Source organism: Symsagittifera roscoffensis, chromosome 8 (genome assembly GCF_963678635.1).
Source record: "Symsagittifera roscoffensis chromosome 8, txSymRosc1.1, whole genome shotgun sequence".
Taxonomy (NCBI): domain Eukaryota; kingdom Metazoa; phylum Xenacoelomorpha; order Acoela; family Convolutidae; genus Symsagittifera; species Symsagittifera roscoffensis.
The window spans coordinates 22,052,638-22,070,382 of NC_087069.1; positions in this window are offsets into that span (position 1 = coordinate 22,052,638).

A 17,745-nucleotide genomic window follows, 5' to 3' on the forward strand; every position below is an offset into this window, starting at 1 on the left:
GTTTAAATTTTGGTTAGATGACCGCATAAAAATTCAATTAATTGAAATTTTTGTATCATTGGGGTGAGGTTGGTTGGTTTGATAAAATGCTGAATGTGTGAATGGGTTTCGAAAAAATTGGTGAAAACTGATGCGCAGAACCGATTGAAAATATGGGATTGGAAAAAACAAGCGCTCTTTAATCACATATCCAGAGGTTAAAAGAAAAACTGCGATGGTAATTGCTTCTTTTTTTTCTTCTTTTTTTTTGCCTATTTTGCATGAGCTCCAATGACCATCTACTTGTTCTAGAACGAATTTGTTACGTTTTCTTTCTCCACCAGTGGACAAAATAAGTGTTTTTGCACTCTAAGTTGGGAGAATTTTTACTCAATTTTTCGCAAACTGTTTAGAGACCCAGAGAAAAAGATCAACATTTTATAAAACATTCACACTAGTGGTAAAATTAAGCGCAAGTTCTAAGTTTTACTCAATGAAAATCCTGTTTTCAATATACATCTTGGAAAACATTTCTTTCGAAAATCAGTAAATCTTTTAAAATTACCGAGATCAATTGATTAGAACTACCATCTGTGAGGAAAATGTACTCCATTTTGATTAAGTCGATTCTAGTAAAAGAAAACTAGTAAAACTATTTACTCAATCGTTTGAAGTTCGCTGACTTTGAAAATTATTTTCTTTTTTTGAATAAGTGCAGAAAAAATGTTAAATAAACGTGAAGATTTTTCAGCGAGAAAATTGAAACAATCGCCGTGCAAACTCTTCTAAACTCAGCTGATTCGGATTTTTTCCACACGAAGTTTAAAACAGAGTTCAAAACTACACAAAACTATACATCAGCTGCACTGTTCCGCCAATGAAAAAGTGACAACGCCGTTAGGTGCCATATACCAGTTGATAAAAATGTCTTCACTAAATCAGTTATTAAATTCAGTTATTCAGCTCAAAACTACACCAGCATATTGATAAGAAGCGTAACCAAAAACTTAATGAAGAGAGTTTTGTTAATTGTTGTGTTTTCACTCGAACTTAGTTTCAGATTAGAATATTGTTTAACATAAAGAGCCCAAACTGAACCCCCAAGTAAGAAAACTAAGCGCAAATCAGGATTTTACTCTCTAAAAGTTTTTTTGTTAATTTTGGACAAACTTCTTTCGGTTTCCAGTTTTCTTCATCTGCATTTAGCTTTTCATTGTAGTGAGTTTTTTTCTTGAATAAGTGAAAAAAAAACGCCAAAAAAAACGTGAAAACTTTTCAGCGAGAAAGTTGAAACAATAGGCATGCAAACTCTTCTAAACTCAGCTGTTTCAGTTTTTTTCCACACGAAGTTTAAAACAGAGTTCACTTTTATTAGGAAGACTAGGCGGTCAAAAGTAAAATTATAGGTTTGTTTCAAAATGCTTGTTGTCACAAATTGCTTTTTCATTCATGTTGAGTTTAAATTTTGGTTAGATGACCGCATAAAAATTCAATTAATTGAAATTTTTGTATCATTGGGGTGAGGTTGGTTGGTTTGCTAAAATGCTGAATGTGTGAATGGGTTTCGAAAAAATTGGTGAAAACTGATGCGCAGAACCTATTGAAAATATGGGATTGGAAAAAACAAGCGCTCTTTAATCACATATCCAGAGGTTAAAAGAAAAACTGCGATGGTAATTGCTTCTTTTTTTTCTTCTTTTTTTTGCCTATTTTGTATGAGCTCCAATGACCATCTACTTGTTCTAGAACGAATTTGTTACGTTTCCTTTCTCCACCAGTGGACAAAATAAGTGTTTTTGCACTCTAAGTTGGGAGATTTTTTACTCAATTTTTTGCAAATTGTTTAGAGACCCAGAGAAAAAGATCAAGTTTTGGGAAAAATTCACACTAGTGTTAAAATTAAGCGCAAATTTTTAGTTTTACTCAATAAAAATCCTGTTTCCAACATACATCTTGGACAACGTTTCCTTCGAAAATCAGTAAAACTTTTAAACTTCCGAGAGCAAATGATTAGAACTTCCATCTGTGAGGAAAATATACTCCATATTGATTGAGTGGGTTCTAGTAAAACAAAACTAGTAAAACTATCTACTCAATCGGTACCGTTTGAGTTTGGCTGATTTTGAAATGTTTTTTCTTTTTTTTTCTGAGTTAAATGTTTCGAAATTTATAAATCAGCTGCACTGTTCCACCAAATGAAGAACTGACAACATTGTTAATTACCATATACTAGTTGATAAAGATGAATATCCCGCATACTGTGGAAAAAATTAAGCGCAATTTCCTGTTTTTACTCTCTATATGTTTTTAAAGGTCGAAATAATGGCGTGACAACTCTTCTAAGTGCTCTTTTTTTTCCACACGGTTCAAAACTTCGGCAGATGAGGAAAACTGCTTTTTCAGACCCGGATTACTTTGGCAAGTTTTGGAAATCAAAAATTGATAGCTTTACTTTACTTGAGTGGCTATGTTCATTTGCTTTTGATAATTCTAAGATTTTTGGTAGATTTCGACGTTAATGTTGACTAAAATGAACTTTAAAAAAAAAACATATTTTTTCCATTAGTGTTTTTTGTGAAGTGTAAGCAGATTTCGCAACAACGACGCTCCCTTTGTTCTTATGTGTTATTATCATCAGACAGCACAGATTTATCAAAAAAAACATTCATCTAAATTGCTCTGAAAAGTTAAATTTCCTGGCCGCTTTTCCTCAACAGCCAGAATACTGTTTCGGAATGTTAATTGCAGCTCGAATTCCGACTGAAAGGTTGTTGAATGACATTTCACTCAAACTTTTTTTGGCTTACCTTGAATTTCATGCAAAAAATGAATCCAAAGTTCCTATACACATTCGTTGGTCGGAAGGAACAACAAAATTACAGAAATCTTAAATAGAAAAAACCAATTTTAATACCGATAACCACAGACTGACCTCGTAATGCAAGTGTTTTCCCGAAAATTGCTATTCAATTGGACATAAATTTATGTATTATTCAATGTTTTTTTGTCAGAATTTTATATTCCATTTATGTTGAGTTTAAAAGTTGGTTAGATGACCGCGCAATGAAATGAAATTTGTATTCAGGTTGATTGGTTTGACAAAATTTTGGATATGGTTGAACTTGTTCTGGGAAAATTGGTGACTATTGATTTGCAGAGTCTAATAAAAAGATGGGTTTGAAAAAAACTGAGCACTCTTTTTTCATTATTCTAGAGATAAGTAGAAAAAACTGCCACATAATTAATCAACTTTTTGTTCTATTTTGCTTATTTTGATTGGTCTTTATAACGATATATTTGTTCTATAATGAGATTCGGGATGCTGTTGCTTATCTGGTATCAAACTAAGGTGAAATAATTGAACAAAACACTCATACGTAAAAAAAAATTTACACACATTTTTTCTTTCTGATTTGTTAGGTTGATTGATCTAAAAAAAATTTACAAATATTTTAATTTCAGTTTTGAAAAACCAGTGCATTATTTGAAACCATAGTGCTAACCTTAGATAGTACACTAGTGTTTCAAATCATAGTGCATTAGTGTTTGCGGCAATTGAACACGTATGTTTTAATCTGGTATATTATTATTTCAAATTATGCACTTTTTTTAGTTTTACTGATTTTCAAATTGTTGACTAATGTTTCAAAAATTGAAACAATCTTTCAATTATGGCATTGAAGTATAACAAACAAGCATGTTTTATTCCTTAGAAAAATTTGCTAAATTCTGGAACAATTTTTTGGTTTCAAAAGATGAGATGAATTCCAAAAAACCATTTTCTGATAATCTACCATTTTTCCATTTTGATCTGTTGGTTTTTTTGTCTTAGCGTGCGCAAACGGTACCCTAGATTAGAAACTTACAAGAACTCCAAATGAAAATATTTCATACTCACTGGTAGAATTTGTTTTGAAATGGCTTTTCAATGGCTTTAAAGTTAATTTTTTTTTGAAACTATATGTGATCAAACAGTTTCAGTTATAGTCAAACGTGATTTTTTCACTTACAGGCGTTGAAAAAACTGATGTTCAAAAACATTTTCAGGAAAAAACCTTACGATCCGTTTGGTTGCGTTATTTTTCTCTTTGGTATAACTCAATTAAAAAGACAGTAGCTTACTAAGCTGAAACAAAAATAAACTGGTAAAAGAAAATAACTAACATTGAGAAAGTAAGTAATTAAACAGTCAATGTTGTAAGATTTTAGAATTTCCCAGAAGCAACCATTTAAACGTGAAATCTTTTCATTGAGTGTGAGAAGTTTGACCATAACTGAAACTGTTTGATCAAATTTAATTTACAAAAAAAAAATTTAGGCCATTGAAAACCTGATTCAGATTTGAACATGCGGAATTTTTAAACCCAATTCGATCAATGAGTAGGTAAAAATTTCATTTGATTTTTGGTAAATTGTTAAATTAAGGTAAGGTTTTAGGCATGGTATAACAGAAAAAAAATGAAAAAAAAGGAACTTGAGCTCCATATCAAAATATCAAAAATGTAGTTTTTCAGAATCAAAAATAGTGTTTCAGGTTTCATTTCACCTTTTTGTAAAATAATGGGAAAATTTACTCAATTTTGTTTGGATGGTTTTAACTGAAATAAAGTCTGTAAAAATTTTTTTCCCAATCAGTACCATTTGCACTTGGCTGATTTTACAATCTATTTTTTTTTGTTTAAATGTTATGTTTTGCTGTTATGCTGAGAGTTTTTTCCGTTTTATTCAGGTAGTTTTTAGTTTCCCTGTCGAATTATCAATTATTTATACTGGAGAAAAAAGTTTCGCAACCAATCAATTTTTATAATTTCAGTTTATTTTCTTATGAAATCTTGTGATCATAAAATTGTTTCAACCCTTGTGTGAAACAAAACCTTTGAAACACATTTTGCCTGACTCATGAGTTGAAAAGAAAAAAATGAAATTTGACACAGTCAGCCTTTTACACCAACTGACACAGTCAGCCTTTTGAACAAAAATCGTCAATTTCGATCCGGAAAAATATAATAAGTACTGAAATTTTTCTTTTCATCTTATGAGAGATGCAACTTCATATCACGTTTTTTGCTCAGTTTGAACATTGTGCAAAAGTGCTGAAAATTTTTCAACAGGAGGTTTTGAAAAGGAGCTTATTTTAGTTTTTTTTAGTTTCTCAGTTTTTTTTAATCTGTATTTGAGAAAAACTAAGATCATCTCTCATTTTTATTTTTAATTTCTCCAGTTGCGTTACTTTTTTCACTTGTGAAATTTTTTTATCATTACCACCAAGTGATTTGACACGGTGAGAGGCAAGCTTAATTGCAAATACACTGGAGAAAAATGTGACGCAATAGTTTACTGAAAAAAAATTATCAAGCAAAAAAACTTGCAAAAAAAGGGCAACGGCACTGATTGTTATAATCTTTGTAATAGGTAACACAAAACTTACCTTAGACTAAGAAATTACCAAAAAATTTTTAAAAAATTTACGTGCGCACTGGTAGAACCTGGTCAAGAAATACCACGTTTTTTATATGAAATACGTTCATGTGTATGCGGAATCCGCTGAAAACTTGTTTGTGGAATCCACCTACATTTTGGAACATATTTGAAGACTTGTCTGTGGAATCCAGGAAGATACAGACACAAAATTGTGCTCCTATCCAGTGCACAGTTTTGCCTCGTAATGACGATAGCTCGACCAAACAGTTCGACCAAACAGTTCAGTTATGGTCAAATTTGTTGTTTTCACGCATGTTTTGGAAAAATTTCACCTTTGAAGTTCTGTTTTTTTTTCAGGAAAAGGCAAAAAATCTTACAAAATGTTTGCTTGTGTTACTTTCTTTCTCCAGTATATGCGAATTCCTAGCTGAAACGTTCATTTAGAAAACAACCTTGATAATATCATCCAATTAATCAATTGAACGTTAATTGAGACACAAATTGAATACCGTCTTCATTACTTGAAATGATTTGAAACATATTTATAGCCCATTTTCACCTTAATTGCACAAAACAATTATTAAACTTCATAGATTGGATCAACCTCAACAATGCGAGCCAGACGTAATGAAAAATCACCAAATGGAAAAAAAAAACTTTGACCGTGGTTTTTATCTTGATTGGAAAAATTAACCAAGATGCTGGCGCTAAAAAACAAAAAAAATTCAATGAAAATACACTCGGCTAATATTTTTATAAATTTGAAAACGTGAGAACGAAAGGAGCCACCAGCACACGTATTTACTCTATCGAAAGTGGCTCTACTTTTGAGTAACAAAACCCAGGACAGCTCAAATTCTGGATTTTTGTTTACTATAAGGGATGAAAAAAGCACTTTTTTGACTGATGTCGACCTCAATTAAGAAATTGTTTATTATATTACTTTGTCGATTTCGGGTTTTCCAAGAGTTTAAGCATCCAGTATATAGTGGCAAAGCATTTGCAATTTTGAGAAATGATTTACTATAGAAGAAATCTTGAAAAATTTTGATACATATGTTCAGATATTTTAACAAGAAAAAATAAACAAAGTGATAGTTTTCTTAATCTAGGCAAAAAATATCGAATCTTCTATTTTTCCAGAGGAAAGTATCAAACCTTTTTTTGAATAAAGTAACCAGAAGTGCGTTCAAAATTTTAATTGTCTTTATTGAGTTTTTGACGTGAGAAAAACAAAATAAACTTGTTCTTCAACACGTAAAAACCACTCATCATAAGGAGCGTTTCAAAAATAAATTTAAACTTTTTTATTTTTCCAGAAAAAATCAGCAACACTATGACCGGCTTTAAAAGGTTTCTAACGATACTTGCTATTTGATGAGCATTCGTTTTTGAGTAGGATTTTGACGCTGCTAAATCATCAATTCGATACAAGTTCATCTTTAAAAAAGATAATGGGAAAGGTTAGCTGAAGTACAAAAGGATATCTGAAATTTGAAAAAATATATAATTTTTTGTTTTATTCTATTTTTATTAGAACTGATATTATAGTTGGTTGACCCCAGAAACTCAGTGTAGCTTACGCTTAGAAATGATTTGTTTAGAAACCTAAAAAACAATAGTTGATTTTTTTAGAAAACTATAACTTCGTGATGAAATCTGATTGCTTGCATCTGGCTTTTGTTCTGTTGGCAAACTATAGAAGCAGCACCTTAGAGATAACAAACATAGACCTGGTGGACTTTGAAAAGTAAGTATTTGTTTTATTTTTTTTCCGAAACAGAAATCACCAAATTCTACTATTGGAGCCGCAATAATAAAAAAAATCACAAAAATTCATTTTCAAAAAAGTTGCAGCAGAAATTTTGAAATTTTTTAATTACCTGCAGCAACGTTTTTGGAAAACATATCAATTTTCGGAGTTAATTTATAGGCGGCAGTATGCGAGCCAGGGCTTTTTGAACAGTCATCCAGTGACGAAAGTGATTTGGGAGGAGCATAAAAAATATCGATCCAATGCTGGTCTGCCTACAATTTCCTATAAAGACAGTTTGGGTGAGACAATAAATTAAATAAACGGAAAACTTTTTCGATAAAACTTTTCAGAAATTGATCAAAATCGGATTCAAAAATCGAATTGATAACCAAATACACTAAGATGGATTTCTAGACTGAAAGTTGCATTCTTGTGTACAGTCAAAAACTAAAAAATAAAGATATTCTACATCATTCTAAAAAAATAACATTTAGAAAGAGTATGTAAGTATCCAGATCATTATTAGAAAAACATAGATACTGATATGATATTTATTCAGGGCATTTTATTAGAAAACGATAATGAAAACGTTCTAGACGACTTTGGCTAGTTTTCACTAAATGACTTGTGCTTAACTTTGTTATCATTTATTTACTTATTTATTTTTCATTTTCAGCTTCAAAGGTTTAAAAATTTTTTTTTTTTTGCGTTTTTGCTTAATATTGAAAAATTGATCCCTGCGAATGCTTTTAAAAACATAGCATTTTCTCGAACCAAACTCTAAAAACACTCTTTTTTCTCTGGTTCACTAAACCATCACTCACGAAAACAGAGTGAATGTATATATTTTAGAAAAATTTTGCGTTGAGTTATTTCTGGAAAAATATTTGTTATCGACACCCAGAGGGAAAATTCAATTGTTTTACTTTATATATTCAAGATAATGATTGTCAAGAAACTTAAAAAGTATTATCTAAGTACAAGCTGCAAGTTGTAAAAACTAAACTGTAAACATATAATTTGTTCTTTTTACATACTAAGAAACCGTTGAAAAAACGTGCGTGTTTTTTATTTCGGCGTCTGAGAGAGGTATTTTTTGCCAGCAGATGGATCTTGGTCCTTGTTTAACGAAGCTTCTTCTAAAATGCAAAAAGTGGTGTTCATTGCCAGCAGATTAACAACGTTCCCTTTAATGTGCTCTTATTCAGGTCTTGATAATTTTTTCATGTTTTTTTCTTCTTGAAGAAATTTGAAAATGCGTTCATGCTTACATACAAATTTTTGCGTTGTTTTTACAATAATTTTCGTGTTTTTTTTATGTCTTCCGTTAAATGTAAGAAAGCTCAACTATTGTCAGAAAAACTGTTAGGGTCTCGAAAAACTACAATTGTCATTAGTTTGAAAATGAACTTCCAGAAGATTGAGTTTCCAGCAGAAAAAAAACTTGAATGATCTTAATAGGAAAAAGTTTAAAAGAAAAAGTGCCAATCTTAAAAAATATTTGAAAGTCAAAGGGCTTCAGCGCGATGCATTTTTTATTAAAACCCTATGCTGAAAATTAATCGATTTTTTTAAACAACTTTTTTTCGTCTCCTTCGTTTTTTTATTTTTCTGTTTTCTGGTTGCTAGGTTTAAGCTAGAAGCTTTTAATGATTCTGTGGAAAACCTTCCGCTACTCGTTTAAAAAACAAACTGAACTCAATTTTATCGAACAAAGATAACTCTCAAACACAAAAAAAACGATCACTACGGATTAGTTTAGCTTCAAAGGTTACATTAGACAATACAGGTTTTTGTTCTTTAATTACTACAATGATACTTCTTACGACTGCTCAGATAAAATCGTTGTTTGTATGTGGAATATGAAATGACTGAAGATTTTTTTAAACTAGTAAATATTGAGCTCGAATAGCGTAGATATTCGTTGTCTTGTATCTATCTGCTGGTTACTTTCAGCTATCTCTACAAAAAATTATGTAGTTCAGTTTTTTTCTTTTTGTCAAGAGTTGATTTAAAACTTTTATAGCTAAAAAGAACCTCGCTTTTTGGCTGGCATAAATAACTATCTCTGACCAAGATGTCAATGTTTAATTGATTCGCAGGCACGGTATTTGTTCAACCTTTGGTTATTATTTCATTTAAAAGTTCAAACTGAATACACGATGAAAATATCTTTCAAGGTAAGATTAGGATATTTTAATGTAAATTCAAGGTAATTTCACCTCATTTTTCAGAGTTGAGGTGGGTTAATGTAAGGGTTTAGCTGCCCTAAGGTAAGTTTACCTTCTTTGTTAAGGTAACTTTTTCAGGTAAACTTGGGGTGACTTCAGGTAAAATTTAAGGTAGTTCCCGCACAGTTTTGGTGTATTCAGGTTGTAGTTGAATTGACTTGAGGTAAAGTTAGGAAGAACACTTTTTGCCTTTACTGTTTAAGTAACCTAAGGTAATTTTTAAGGTAAAATTACCTCAAATTTTTATAGTAAAGTAAAATCTTTTTTTTTACACGCACATCAGTTTGATTGATTTCTAAGTGGATAGTTGGTTTTTTGTTTCTGAAACTAGTTTGCTCGAACAAGCTATGGAAGCAAATTAATCATAATTCATAGTGACAAAACGAATCAACTTGAGGCAAGCGGACAATAAAAGTTATGTCGGCGTTTTTTGAGATATTCAATGCAATATTTGACAAAAGAAATACCAAACTTCGGAATAGAAACTGACTTAAACAACTGTATAGCCAAGTAGGTGAAAACTTTAGTTGCTTTTGCTTTTTTCAACTGCCTTCTACGACTAACTGGAAAAAATTGTTTCTATAGCTAATGAAGCCAGTATGGAAAGTGTGTACATTTTGTCGCAAATTACATGGGAATCATGTTCGCGGAAATTTGAGCATTCAAAGAATGTTCAAACAATTTCGAAATCAGCTAAAATACAAGGTAAGTATGGCCATTTGTTTGGAAATGTTCCTGTAAAAAAAAAGAAAACTATCTTGCTGCCAATACTGTTTTAGTGAATAATTGCAGAGTTTTGTCAGAATGTGTGAAATGTTTCTATTCAGTTGAGTATCTCAAAGACAAGTCATATTTTGTTTTTCTTACAGTGATATAATTTGATAGGTGTAAACACGGCGGAATTGAAAGACTTTTCAACAACTGTAGATGTTCAGAATATAGTAAGGAAATGGTATGAAACAAAACGGACTTATCAGTTCCCTGGAGGTGACCAACCTTTCGAGTCATGCAGCAACGCAACAACTGCAAAAGATTATGGTTTGTTTACACAGGTAAATTTTTCAGAAGGAGTTAATCAATGAAAATTTGTAAAACTCATTCTTGTTCAATAAAGGAAAATAAAAATAAGGTCTTCGCTTGGACTTAGTGATATGCTGTTTTTGCTGTGTTAAGAATTTTTTCTTTATTGCAAAGTAAACCAAAAAACAAATTGCATTTTCAAGTTCGTCGTCTGAAAATACAATTTGTTTTCAAAGGCTTAGTTTCATTTACAGTGTTACACAATGTAAAATTAAAGTTCGAGTAAAGTAATTAGATTCTGCATCTGCCCTGAACGAAACTCTGCAATCAGCTTTTCCTTCAGCTAGCCCAATCAGCTCGTTTCTATGTCTGGATGCAGTCGAAGAAAATTTACTCAACAAGATCTAAAAGAGCGAATCGCAATTATAAGTTCATTATCAATTTTTCAAAATATTTACAGCATGGAACTTGTCAAATAAATTACAGCAGAGCTCCATCGTTCTTAGTCTTGCATACAGCATTATGAATAAAAAACTACCAAATATAGGTTCGCTGAAGTCGAAACTGATTTCAATAACAATTGAACCTAAGTTTTGTCAATCTGAAATATATATTTTTAAAAGGTTCATTGATTGCTTTTTGAATTTTTTCACCGTTTAGATACTTTGTGACTGTATGCCTGACTCTATCCATGATCTGAATTCCATAAGTGGAATTGCCTAAAAGCTTCTTAGTTCTAAGGGTTTTTAGAGGGTTGTCAGAGGGTTTTCATCGCATTCTCTTATAGCATCTACCAAAGACTTCACGAAAATCTTTTGAAAAATTCTCAAACAAATTTAAAGTCTTACAAAAATTCTTGAAAAATTACTGTGCTCACGATAACCATCCACAATAAAACATTTAAGGTTTTATCGGCCCTTTTTATAGTCAGTTTTACATTTTGGTTATGTTTCATTGTAAGAAAGACCCTACCATACTCTGTTATAACTAGCTTTGAAAATCGGCCTATCATTTATCTCATCCACAGTAATTTTAGCACATCTTGATACGTTGAGAAGATATAGAGCATCAAGTTTATCGATCAATTTAAGACTATTCGATGAGTTTTTGTAGAAAGTCTCATCAACAGCAGCTTTTCGATTGAATGAAATTGAAGGTCAGCCGGTCTTTTATTCTGTTTTTTTTTCAGAAATTTTTTTTTCGCAATATGGATAAGGGTGTTGTTTGTAGATTCATCCAAGCACATGTTTTTTAGATTTAAAACAGTACATCTGGATTTTGACAGATTAAATAGTTTTTTGAGAAAACTATATCAGTTTTCCGTTGCTTCGAGGTTGGAACAAAATTTGCTTCCAGGTTGTAACCACTGCAGAAAATATTCGATCGTAAAGTTTCCATTTTACTTTGAGGTGTTTGTTTTTAAATTTAGTTTTCCCAAACATATGGGGCACACTTTCGATTCGAAGCTTTTTCAGGATAATTTGCTCATTAAGCCCACTGATTCACTGTTTTTCAAAGCCAGTAAAATTTTGTGCTTGGTAGGATATTTCTAATTTGATTGAAAAATGTTTCCCCTTTTGGCACCTCTTGAAAATCCAGCTCCTCTGGGCTATCGAACTAGAAAACCCAGCTTTTCTTACGGGACCTCTCAATCTTTTCAAAAATAGTCACATTCTTAATATACAATCAGTTGAGTTTTCTGAATTCGCAAAAATTGGGTGACATATCAGCTTTCTCTGAGTCTTCGACGATTTCTTCCTTATATTCAAATTTGCCAACCGCAAAATATCAGTACGAGGCCAGTTTCTGAATTTGAGAATTGTAAGAGGATTCCGTAACAAGGACGTTCCCTTTGTTTTTGTTTTATTCTTTCATTTTTGTTAACGTTCCGACAAAATTTTAACATGTTTAAAGGCTAGTCTTTGGAATGCAGGAATATCTAGACACAGAAATGTGCGCCTCTTCACTGCACAGTTTGACCTCGATTGTTCTTATTCATATCAATTTCACTAATAGGTCCCCTCAATCATTTCAAAAGCAGTCAAAGTCTTAATACATCTCTTCAGATCTATAATCAAATCATTGTTTTGAATATTCTGAATTCGCAAAACTTGGGTTGACATATCAGTTTTTTTCTGGAACTCTCACGATTTCATCTGCTTATGAAAATTGTCAACCGCAAAGTTTTCATACCGTTCGTTCATTTGATCAGAGATTTTTTCATTCTTTCAAACGATTTTTTGCATTCTTTTTCATTCATTCTATCTCAACCAAAATAGTAAAAAATTAAAATATCAGCTATTTTTTACCCTAAACGTCAAAAACCCCAAATGTTTTAAAAAGTTCAGTTTCACTTCTAATTAGTTCAAACTTTTAACAGTGCATCCTTTATTATAACGTGATTGGTTTTGTGCTGTCTCCATCACCTTGAACTTGTTTCCTTGGTGGAAAAAACATACATCCTTATTTTGTCTGCTCATTTGTAACAGACATATAACTTATAGTTCTAGTACCATTGTTTCTACTGTTAGGTTTGTTGCTTCATCCAGTACTCTTCTATACTCTTCTATATACATAAACTTTCTAGAACCCGTTGTTTTTTTTTAAATATATTTCTGCTTAATAGGGCTTTTTCTGAGTTGTTTAACTAATTCTTGCTAAAAAAAACAAAGCATCTCGGTACTTTTTTCTATGAGTGGTTCAACACATTCGAGTGAGGTAATTAGATTCTGCATCTGCCCTGAACGAATCTCTGCAATGAGCTTTTCTTTCAGCTAGCACAAGCAGCTCATTTCTATGTATGGATGCCTTCGAAAAAAAATTATTTAGCATGATCTAAAAGAGCGAATCGCAAATATGTGTTCATTATCATTTTTTCAAAATTACTTAGCGCACAGAAATATTTCGTTTTTTATTTTTATTGTTTTAAAAAGGTTCATTGATTGCTTTTTGAAATTTTTCACAGCTTGGATACTTTGTGAATGTATGCCTGACTGTATTCATGATCTGAATTGCCTAAAAGCTTTTTAGTTCAGAGGGTTTACAGAGGGTTGTCAGAGGGTTTTCATCTCTTTCTCTTCTAGCATCTACCAAAGACTGTACAAAATTCATTTTAAAAAATTCTTAAACAAAATTACAGTCTTACAAAAAAACTCTTAAAACGTCTTACACTGATCGCTATAATCATCCACATTAAAACATTCATATCTTTATCGGCCTTTTTTACAGCCAGCTTTATATTTTGGTTATGTTTTCTTGTAAGAAAGACCCTACCATACTCTTTATATGAAAAACTCCGTTATTGCTAGCTTTTAAAATCGGCCTATCATTTATCTCATGATCAGTAAATTTTGCATCAGTCTTTTAACCTTGAGAAGAGATAGAGCATCAAGTTAATCGATAAATTTAGGACTAGCCGATGAAATTTTGTAGAAAATGTCATCAACAGCAGTATATCGATTGAATGAAATGGAAGGTCGACCGATCAATTTTTTAGTTTTGTTTTTCATACAAAATTCTATACAACTTTCGAAAAATGGAAAGGGTGTAGTTTTTAGATTCATTCAAACCTATGTTTCCTAGGATGGCTAGCCTGGAGAAAAGGTTAGATGCCAAAGCTGACCTTATGATGCGGAAGGTTGACGAGCTCCTGAGCAGTAGCAACCGGAAGAAACGTCACGCTCCAACGAACAACTCACGCCAGCTGACTGACTCGGACGGAGCCCGCAGTTATGCAGAGGCCCAGCCGAGGTCAAGAACCAGCTTTGTGTCCAACCATAAGGAGAGACCCAGGGCAGCCTTTTCGAGGGCGGGTCGGACGAATCCAGCCCCGCCAGAAGCGGAAGCGACGTCGGGGGCACATTCACCGACAAAGCCACAAGTCAGATCAGTACGAGATTTGCATACCGTCTCGCAGGATACAACGATGTACTACGCTTCAATGTTGGAGCTTTTGAATAGATCTCTTGAAACATCCATCACCAAACTCTCGAAGTCAACCGAAAAAGGAGAGAGGTCAAGAAGGACACTCAAAAAGCCAAAATCATACAAGGACGAATCAGATGGCTGCATCGAAACCTTGATAGAGGCGATGAAGTTGCATTTTGATGAAGAGAATCTCTCCAAGAAACAGGAATGCAGCGCATAGCCAAGCAACTAGTTGGCACGGTCCTCAGCTGTGTAAGGGCGAAAAGGACTCATGAACGAGACAGTGCTCGCAAAACATTCGACATCTTGTTGAATCATTTCGGCTCGGGTGTACAGGGGCATCAAGCTATGATGAGTTTTGAAAAGAGGCGTCAAAGAGATGATGATTCCATAGACAAATTTTTGAATGACCTCGATTTACTAAGAAGGAGAAGCAACACTGACAAAGGGATATCGGAGCGGAACTTGGCCATTGCCTCAAAATTCATGGATGGAGAAAAAGTGATAAAACCATGTTGGCCACACACTTCACACTATCGCTGGATCAAGTGCCCACGCCCGATGATTTGCGCATGAAGTCGCGTGAGTACTTGCACATAAAACCAGGGGCGCAGAATCACTACAGCAATTACGGCAACTACACTGGAACAAATACTGGCGCGAATTCCAGTTGGTATAGACCTCGTGATGACATGGAAATGAGGAGGTAATGTGCGAATTGTAGTTCGAAGCACCACCATGTTTCAGCCTGTTCTACTTACAAACAAGATATGAAGGCGATAGGCTACTTTCTCGACGACGTTGATGCACCCGACGAGGACCACGAAGAGTATGTTAGATGGCTCATAATGAAAAATGGACCAAGATGATTCTTCTGTAATTTGGAGGGACATTTCAAGTCGGATTGAAATTCTGGGATGCAGCAGAGGACGCGAAGCATCTCGTCATGAAGAGGCGCTTTCAGGGGCCAATACTAGTCGATAACGCCTGATGAATGAAGCCGAATCGCGGAAGAAAGAGGTGACAACAGGCACATCCACGATCAAGAAGGTGAAAACCGTACCTGATGAGGCGATTGCTTCGAGCCTGGAGGCAGAGTCAGCCGGTGCGCTCAAAGTGATTTATGGCCTAGCGGCCCGAACCGCATTAAAGAACATTCAGGGAGAACTGGCCACCAAAGAGTCTGAGCAGTGGATAAGGTCAGAGTTAGAAAAAACAGAGCTGCGCGAGAAACTTGACATTCTATGAAGAACAACGAAAGAAGACGACAACCATGAATCCAGGAAGCAGGATCTAAATTTGAGTTTTATCTGGGAAAAGACCTTCGGCATGACAAGAGAGAGACGAAAATAATGTCGATTTTATCGGTCGCGGGTCTATATGGTGGGTAAGAACTCGAGACACCTGGACATCTACGTGGAATACCTGAGACAGTAAGACCCCAAACTGGACTCTAGGGCGGTGAAAGCATTACTCACAACAGGTGGACCGAGGCTAATGAAAATAGATGGACACTACATTGAATTTATGGCCCATACCCAATTCTCATGAACGTGGACGGTTTAAATATTTACACCGTAGCTCACGTGGCTGATGCAAGTGACCAGGTAGGCCGGATTTACATCGGTCGAGAAGAGCTTAATGTCTGACGAATCGGACACAACGCCATGTTCGATCAAGATGCAGTCCACATAGGCTGTGAAGCCGATCTTGCCGCGCATGTACTAGACGTGCACGGTAGACAACTATCCGTGAAGGGACTATTAGACAGCGGAGTAGTGGTCAGTGTCATGCCTGTGAGCACTTGGACCGACATGGGTTTTGATAGGTCGGATCTGATTCCGACTAATATCAGACTGGCAGTGGCTAATCAGGATGCAATATACGTGACCGGAAGGACCCCCATCATCTCGTTGCAGCTAGGAGGGAGACATCTCTGGATGGGTTTCCTGGTCGGACCAAGTTAACATCCTCCACCCAAATGGACCAAGTTAAGGTACTCCCCCCAGAGATAAAAGTGACAAAATGAAAAATTTATTGATTAAAACTCATTGATATGAAGGCATAGATTATCGAAACAGTTATTAAGTCGAATGAATTGATCTCGCCACATATATTCTTGAAGATACCTGTGCAAAAATTTCCGATGTCATCCGAGCATTTTTCTATCAAAGTTTTTTTGATATTCCAATACGATTCAACATTTTGAGTTTTGTCACCAGTTCCTTTTTCCACAAAATTAATCGAATGATTGACGCGCCAGTTCCTGTGGGTGTATCCCTTCTTCTGCAATGCTCCGTATGCACGCCATTCGTCAGAATGAGCGATTGAGCCCTGTTCGACTACCGATTGAACTATGGGCAACAATGCTTAGGCGTCTCGACGGCTCACAACCTGCATAAATCCAACCGAAGGCTTGAAAATCGTGTCCACAATGCCGAATACCCATTTTGTGGCTTGTGACAGAAGCAATTTTTGTCGATCTGGACAATAATACCCGGACCGCCAAGTCGAATTGGGTGTTTTTGTAAGTAACGAGCACAAACTTCTCTAAGAGAAGCGAAGGCATTCACAGTAATGGTTTCGATATGCCAGTTTGAAGATAAGTTTGCTTATTTGAGGTTTGGATATGCAATCATTTGGGGAGAGAAAAGCGATTTTTTTTTCAAAAAATTTATTTTTTTTTCGGATAGAAATTGTCAATTTATAGCGTTTAAAGCGAACTGTTTGGCACTGCCGGGCATATTTATCCGGATTTTTTTTTATATTTTGTCCACTACATAGTTTTTTTGCAACTGGGACATTTTTGTCGTCGATTTAATAAGCCAAGAGTTTTAAATTCGTGTATACAAAATTCAATATTTTTCAAACAAGGGAGAATCTGTTCATTGAAACTCTTGGCGCAATCGGTTAAATAATCGGTCAAATGTTTACCACTCAGGAATTTGAACAAATTTTAGTTTGATTGGTCGAAAAATAGCCTAATTTCAATCTGAAACTAAGTTAACATCCTCCCCCCTAAACTGGTTTGGGGGGAGGATGTTAACTTGATCCTCCTGGTCGTCGAGAGTCCGACCAGTTCATCCTAGGACTAAATTTTCTGCGCATTTTTGATGTCACGATTGACCTCAACAACGGGTTGATAAGAATCAAGTACCCAGAGAGGAAGTGTGAAAAGAAACCAATTAAAAAATTCCTGCTTAACCAAACAAAGGTGTCAACTTTCCTGAAACGGAAGGTTAGATTAAAACCACATCAGGCTGTAATAGCGACATTTAGGATGAGCAAGCTGAATGAGCTTAGTAATGACAGAGAGGTGTGTCTGGTTCCCAATCCAATCAGTAAAAGCTCAGCTCTTTTAGTGAGCTTCTCACTCACTCAGAGCGGACTTTGTGTGAGTGTGTGTTGTTG